This window comes from Rhinopithecus bieti, unplaced genomic scaffold, assembly GCF_001698545.2.
Source record: "Rhinopithecus bieti isolate Rb0 unplaced genomic scaffold, ASM169854v2 scaffold_8, whole genome shotgun sequence".
NCBI classification, from domain to species: Eukaryota; Metazoa; Chordata; class Mammalia; order Primates; family Cercopithecidae; genus Rhinopithecus; species Rhinopithecus bieti.
This window is the reverse complement of record NW_016803211.1, coordinates 2,457,590-2,465,192: the sequence shown is the minus strand read 5'-3', so window position 1 is coordinate 2,465,192 and position 7,603 is coordinate 2,457,590. Positions and strand designations below refer to the sequence as shown.

The 7,603-nt window shown below is 41.4% G+C and overlaps 1 pseudogene; it reads right to left on the bottom strand.

Moving 5' to 3' along the window:
• Positions 1 to 1,315: 1,315 nt before the first annotated feature.
• On the bottom strand, positions 1,316 to 2,191 carry LOC108527705 (heterogeneous nuclear ribonucleoprotein C-like; annotated as a pseudogene).
• Between the last annotated feature and the right edge of the window lie 5,412 nt (positions 2,192 to 7,603).

The window sequence follows — 7,603 nt, the reverse complement described above, 5'->3', positions numbered from 1 at the left end:
GGGTTGGGTTAGTCTGAGAAGTTGACTGGTGGTTCTTTTGGGGGTTTCTATAGGTTACAGATGCTTCTCAGATGCAACATAATAAGGCCTTCTCGAGTTTTTTTTTTTCTTCTCCAAATTCCTGGTTTAATAAGGACTTGTTTATTTTGAGGAAAAAAGGTCCCAAACATCAGGCTGTTCACAAAAAATAACCCACAGTATCAACTTTAGAAAACAAATCTTAAGACTATAACACTAATTATTTTTCTAGAGGATGCATTTGACATGCCTAGAGACAGGGTTTCACTGTGTTAGCAAGGATGGTCTCGATCTCCTGACCTCGTGATCTGCCCGCCTTGGGCTCCCAAAGTGCTGGGATTACAGATGTGAGCCACCGTGCCTGGCCTAGAAAACAAATCTTAAGACTATAACACTAATTATTTTCTTTTCTTTTCTTTTTTTTTTGAGACGGAGTCTTGCTCTGTCGCCCGGGCTGGAGTGCAGTGGCCGGATCTCAGCTCACTGCAAGCTCCGCCTTCCGGGTTTACGCCATTCTCCTGCCTCAGCCTCCTGAGTAGCTGGGACTACAGGCGCCCGCCACCTCGCCCAGCTAGTTTTTTGTATTTTTTTTAGTAGAGACGGGGTTTCACTGTGTTAGCCAGGATGGTCTTGATCTCCTGACCTTGTGATCCGCCCGTCTCGGCCTCCCAAAGTGCTGGGATTACAGGCTTGAGCCACCGCGCTTGGCCAACTATAACACTAATTATTTTTCTAGAGGCTGCATTTGAGGTGCCAACTCTCATTCACAAAAATACATTGTTACATTTGTACATTTGTTACATTATACATTGTTACACAGCACACTGATGTAGGAGTGTAACACACATACTTCTAAGTCAAAGCTGCTTTTAGGAGCTCATCAACTTAATGAGATTGCCTTTGCAGTTAGGGAAGCAACTACAGAACTTATGTATGAATGAAAAGAACTGTACTCCCTGCATGACAAGAGATTATTTTGGAGACAGTTGATAAAACCATACATCCTTTTTATTGTTAAGTCATAAAGAGGTATCAAAATTAAAAGCAAAAATTATAGGGTAAGAGTTAAAACTACGAGGAGTGTCAAAGGAAGTAAAAATGGGACTAGGCTCAGGGCAATATGAATTAATGAACATGGAAAGGATAGGGATGAGGAGGACGGTGAGCACATGCTGAAGATACTAGAGGAGAGGATCTGGTGAAACATTCGACCTTAGACAAGCACCTAGGCAAAGAAATAATGGGCTAAGATTTCTAAGCCCCACTATGTGCTTACAAGTCATCTTCGCCATTGGTGCTATCTGTCATCCTCTCCTTCCTCAGCCTCTTTTTCATCATCCTTGATCAACTCTAGCTGGTCATCCTCCCGTCTTCATTATTCTCATCATCCACGAGGTCCCTCTCCTCAGCAGAGTCATCTGCACCCCCCTCAGACTCTATCTTCACATGAGTCTCATGTGAGCTGCTGCTCTGCTCCTCTTCTGACGTATCATTCTTCATCTCTACTCCTTGTTTGCTCTGTTTCTTTTCCATTTTTTCCAGGTTTTCCAGGAGAGAATCCACTTTTCATTTTATCTGGGTCAACTCCTTCTTAATGACCTGAAGGTCATCTCCTTTCAACTTTCCGGATTTGGAAGATCCCTGCTGTCCACTCTTACAAATGAAGCCACTTTTGCCCCTTCGTGAGGTGTTTCCCGGTACACGCTGATGTTTCAAGGGCACTACAGCCCCAGCAATAGAAGGAAGAGGAGGTACACATGCTGGGTAACTGCACATTCTATAATAGTCCCATTGAAAGTCATAGTCCAAGTCAAAAGAGGAGCTGAGTAGAGGGATGGAGAAGGGTGTTCTGTTTCTGACCCATACATCTCCACTGTTGATCACTTCAGGCCTGCTTTTCCTCGGTTCACTTTTGGCTCTGCAGCCAGGTTGATATCTAAAACCTGGCCAGCGATTATTCTGCCATCCACTCCTGCTACAGCAGCCCAGGCATTTCTCTCATTAACATACTGAACGAAAGCAAAGCCCTTATGAACAGCGCTGCCCACACTTTTGCCGTACTTTGAAAAGATTGCCTCCACATCAGATTTCTTTACCACAAGAGTGTTTAGATTCCCAATGAACACATGTTCATGGAGCGAGGATCTGTCTTGTTGGTAACATTGCTGGCCATTGTGTTTTGATGATAAGGTTTCTCACAAAGCCGAAAATGTAGCTGAAGATAAAGAAAATCTCACAGGAGCAGGGCGGGAGAAGAGATTCAATTCTGAGTCTCCTACTCCCGGGTTCTACGTGGCGAAGCCAACTGCTGCTCTAGGTCGGCAACACGGCCACAACCGCTCAGTCTTCGTCTCTTCACAAAATGGCCCCTGTTTTCTTTTCTTTTCTTTCTTTTTTTTTTTTTAATATTTTAGAACATGGTAAAATACACTGCTTTGGTTGACCTTTAGGGTGGTGCAGGCAAGAGCCACAGAGTGAGAGGTATGGTGTTGAAGAGTGACTTTCCCTGGGGTTCCTCAATGTGGCCCTGAAGGAGTAATAGAGCTTCAACTTCACCCTTCCATGTCTTGCATCATGGTTTGCCAACTCTAAATGGCTGCACAAATCTGCAATCTGGAGGCATTGTCTGTGGAACAATAATGCCTGGTTGACCATGTTAGAGCCTATTGAGGGACTGAAATGAAATGATTTATAAAAGCTGCTAAGGGATTTAGAAAAGTGCAATAAAAAATAAGAATCTGTTTGGGGTGTTTAGAATCTCACTGTGGTGTTAACATACAGAAGTACCAGTTATAACTGGTCCATTAACCCCGTATTTTCACCCAAATGGTTTGTCCTTCTGTGTTCTCCTCTCAGAAGATGGCACAGGCTAAAATATGGAAATTGTCCTAGACCCATCCACCTACCTCAGGCTAAAATATGGAATATGCCACATAGTCAATCATATACCAAAGCCTACTGTAAAATATGCCCTTATTAGCCTCCACTCCTTTCTGTCTGATTTTATTTCCTTTAGCTCGGATTTTTTTCCAGAAGCTCTCATCTCTATCCTCAATACTCTATTATAGCTACACTGATGACTTTAAATGCAAACCTAATCATATTTCACCCTATTTAACAGCAACTCTTGATTGCTCAAAGAGCAAACCCAAACTTCCTAACAAGGCTTAGGAGGCCCTTTATAATTTCAACTCCCTTAGTCCTCCCATTTCTTCTCTTCTCATTCCTCTCTCATAACCTCAAAGCCCTGTATTTCAGCCATAAGAAATAGCTGCAGTTCCTGGAAGGCACTGCAACCTCTCTCACCTCCAGCTTTTTTTTTTTTTTTTTTTTTGATTACTCTTTACTGCAATTAACAAAGCTCAGTCCTATCAATCTTCCAGGATTCAGTGTAGCCGTCCAGGACCTTTTCCCCAATCATCTAAATCAGTGTCAGGTTTCCTCCCATGTGTGTCCTCAGTAAACTCTATCGAAGCACTCATTATAGCTTATTTCCTTTCAAACTCTCATTTATATGTAGCGTTCATGCAGAAAAGTGCACAACTCATAGTGCATGGCTTACTTATCCTGAAGTGAAGCTACCCGTATGATCACCACTCAGGACAAGAAGCTGAACATAACCAGGACCTCAGAAGACCTCTTAAGGTTTTCTTCCAATCAATTCAATTCCTCTTTCGCAAAGGTAATCATCAATCTTGACTTTTAATATGATAGTTAACATTTATCTGTTTTAGAACTTCGTACAAATGGAATTGGGCACCACAAATACTTTTATGTCTGATTTCGCTTACTCAATAGTATATCTGTGAAGTTTTTCTATGTTGTGTGTAGCTGCAGCTCTTTTATTTTCATTATTGCATAGTATTCCATTGTATGAGTAAAGTACTATGTGTCTATTCATTCTCCTGTGGTTAGACATTTGTGTTGCTTCTGGATTTTGGTTTTTGTAAATAATGGTTCTCCGAACATTTTTATTCCTGCCTTTTGGTGAAAATATACACTCATTTCTCTTGGGTACATATTTGGGAAATATAGAGTAGGCAAGCATCTGGCTTTAATATATACTGCCCCAAATTTCCAAAATGATCTTACTAATTTTCTCTTTCTGGCAGTGTACGTAGATTATAATTGTTTCCCATTATTGTCAACAATGGGCATTGCTAGTAGTGAGTCATTCTGGTGGTTGTAGAGTGGTGTCTCGCTGTGGTTATAATTTTCTTTTTGTGCTTTACAAATGTTTATTGGTCATATAACTGTCCTGTTTTGTAAATACCAGTTGAAGTCTTTTGCTCATTTATCTATTGGAGTGTCTTTTTTATTCTTATTAATTTGTAGGAGTGATTTGTCAGGTACATGTAATCAAAATATAGTTTCCCACTGCGTGGCTTACTTTCTTACTCTTTTAATTGTGCCTTTTGATGAACAGAAGTTCTTATTTTTAATGTTATCCAATTGATTAGCTGTTTCCTCTATGGTCATTACTCTTTTGCTCCGTTTAAGAAAACTTTCTCTAGGTGGAAGTAGACAAGATAGTTTTGGACACATTTTTCTATAGATTTTTTTGTGTTCCCTTTCACACATATATCAATAATCTATCAGGAATTGTTTTTCATGTATATCCCACTGCATTTTACTTACCCTGTTAGTTGCCTGTCTCTCCAACTAGACTGTAAAGAGCTAGGAGGAAGAATGTGAATTGCAGCTTCCTAACCTCCAACAGGGGAACCATCTGTGTGATGTTTAGGTTTCTGCCACTCTCAAGCAGTAGAACTTTTTCTTACTTTCAGTTAATTTTTCTCTCTGAGTTTAAAAACTTTTTTAGATGCAGTGAAAATTGCATCCTAATGTGTTCTTTAAGAAAACATACACACCACTCCTTCGCCATTGCGATGCTCTTTTACTGTTGGGATGGTTGTCTTGTTGCACATGCTATGTTTTATTTTTGTGGTTGTTGATGTCCTTTTCAAATCCATGCTAAGAAATTTGGAGCAGAAAACGGTGTGATGTTTATTTAAATTATTTAGTTTAATAATTGTTTCCAAGCAGTTATTGATTTAACCTTTTCTCCTATTAATGATATATATTTTTAAAAAATAGACGGCATATCCTCACTATTCAAACACTAAATATACACATTGAGAAATCTTTTCTTACCTCTGTTCAGATCAACCCACTACTCCTTTTCCATCTTGGTCTACCAGTTTTGTGGATTTCTCGTGTGCCATACCCTGGTTTATTTATATGCAGGGGCAAGCTGCATAGCAACCAAGGGTGAATGACCTGATAACAAACATAGCAGATGATCTGGAAAAACACTTACTGGGAGAGAAACTCATAGAGACATAAGAGTTTAGTGCCTGTGTGATCCCCCATTATTCTGTGGGATAGCAGACAAGGATCCTGAAAGGCCAGTTGCCAGATTTCGGGATTAGGTCTCCAGCCAGTGGGTGGTGGGGGGCATGGGTCCCCTCCACTGACACTATCTTTTCCAGATCTTGTGGCTGAAGCTATGTGACAGTAGTTAATTGCTCTACATCAGGACCAAGTGTTCTACCTCAGTCCTTTCCAGGATTAATTGCCTTAAGCTGACAATTTTTATGGAGCCCTACAGAGGTTATTACCTTTTCTGAGGGTCCAGCCCACAGGGAATCAATAGAACTAAATGTTATGTCTCAGATCACCCCTTATCACAGGGACAGATGCTTTGCATAATTACCCTCTGAGTCAGGAACCCATATCATTTTAATCTGTAAGATCATGAGGCTAGTCCCTAGTATTGCTATAGGAGACACTGGACTATGGTTATGATGTAAATAAGAAAATGGGAGCCATGAGTAACACCTGAGGTCCTCTCCCAACACAGAGGCTCAGAAAGCCCAATACCAGCCCAGAGGACAAGTTCCAGGATGCTGAAAGCTCTAGACAATCCTTCTTCCTGCTTCCATGTATGGGGCACTGAACGTTCCACCTCCCCACTGTTGCTGATGCTGACGCAGGTGGTGCATTGGTACAGGCTAAGATGCTCCCTACCTGGCCAAAAGATAATTAAGTTATTATGTTGTTTAAAACACACCTAGAATTTAGGTTAATTTTCTGGATCTTTGAGACATGGGGGATCTTGTTGGCTACTTGGCCTTGGTGTCTGACAGATCCTATGTTATGTCATCAGCACGATTATCCCCCACCTAGGAATTAGGCCACAACCAAGATTATAGAGTGGTATGTTGCCTACTGGGACAACCATGAATGTACACTGCTCAGATATCTCTACAAGAAAAACCTGCTGAAAGGAATGCAAATAGCTGACAGTCCACTGTAGCACCTGCAAGATCTGCTGCAGCATCTGAGCTGAGAGTGCACTGTTTCCAAGCTGCCTTCAGTCATTGTCTACATGCCATGGAGGGACTAGGGTCTGGGCTTTACTATTTATTGAGAGACTCCTCTACAGCCGTTCTTTGCATTGGAACTCCCCACTGGGGTGGCTAAGACTTTCTCAGAGCTGCATCACGTTGTAGCCTCTTTCTGTGTTATCCTCCTTTCCTTGCCTTCTTCATTCATGGCATCAGGCCTGCAGAATGGTCCGAAGCTTTTCTCTCACCCTTTTATCCTTCACAGGTTTTACCTCAATAAATCCCTGAAACTTCTACTCCTGTTTTAGTGTTTCCTTTCTGAAGGTCCTTAATTGTCAAGCATACCCCAGGAGGATTATTCCTTCACACTTGGGCCAGAGGGATGCATAGGGTCCTGGAAGACGTTGCAGGAAAATTTGAAATGACTAGTTGATCACCTGCACCTGCACCCTGGGCTCAGATTTTGTTCAACTGAGGTAGAAAAGCATAGGCTGTTGATCCATAGGGAGATAACAGCTCAGGGGAACTACATTTCCCAGCCTGGAAAGTGTCATGTGTAGTCGTAAGGGTCAATCAGTCAGTGGCCTTTTTCCCAATTGGTGATCCTAAGCAGTGAGTGGAGTTGGCCAGACTCAGTGTCTGCAGCTGCAATCCAGAGGTTAAGACTATTGAATTCAGGTATTCAGAATTAGTGTTAGCCTCTTTTACTTATTAGAAATACTGTATTAACCTAGAAGGATGGGAGATTTCATTGGCGTGGCATGCTTGGCCTTGGGATCTAAGATGCCTATTAGACAATTGAATTTACTGGCAAGTAATGAGTGATATGTCTCAATAGAATATTTCAGAACATGGGAGATACTGGAAACAGTGTTTTAGAAGATGTGGGAATGACTGTCATTTAGAGTTTCATTCTAAATGTGGTGGGAACCCACTGGAATGCTCTAAGTAGGAGTGTGATGAACATTTCCTGATTTGTATTTACAAAAGCTCACTCTGGCTGCTGTGCAGAGAATAGTCTGTAGCAGGGAAAGCTGGAAGGAGATTAGTTAGGTCTACTGTAATTGTCTAGGAGAAAGAAGAGTGTGGCCTCAACTAAGGCAGGGGTTCTTGGAGCAGTGAGAAGTTGTATGACCGAGAGTATATTGTGAAGGATTATCCAATAATCCACTTATGGATTTGAAGTGAGTTCTATAAATTCAAAGTGAGTTGTGGCAAAAATTTAGACATCAAAG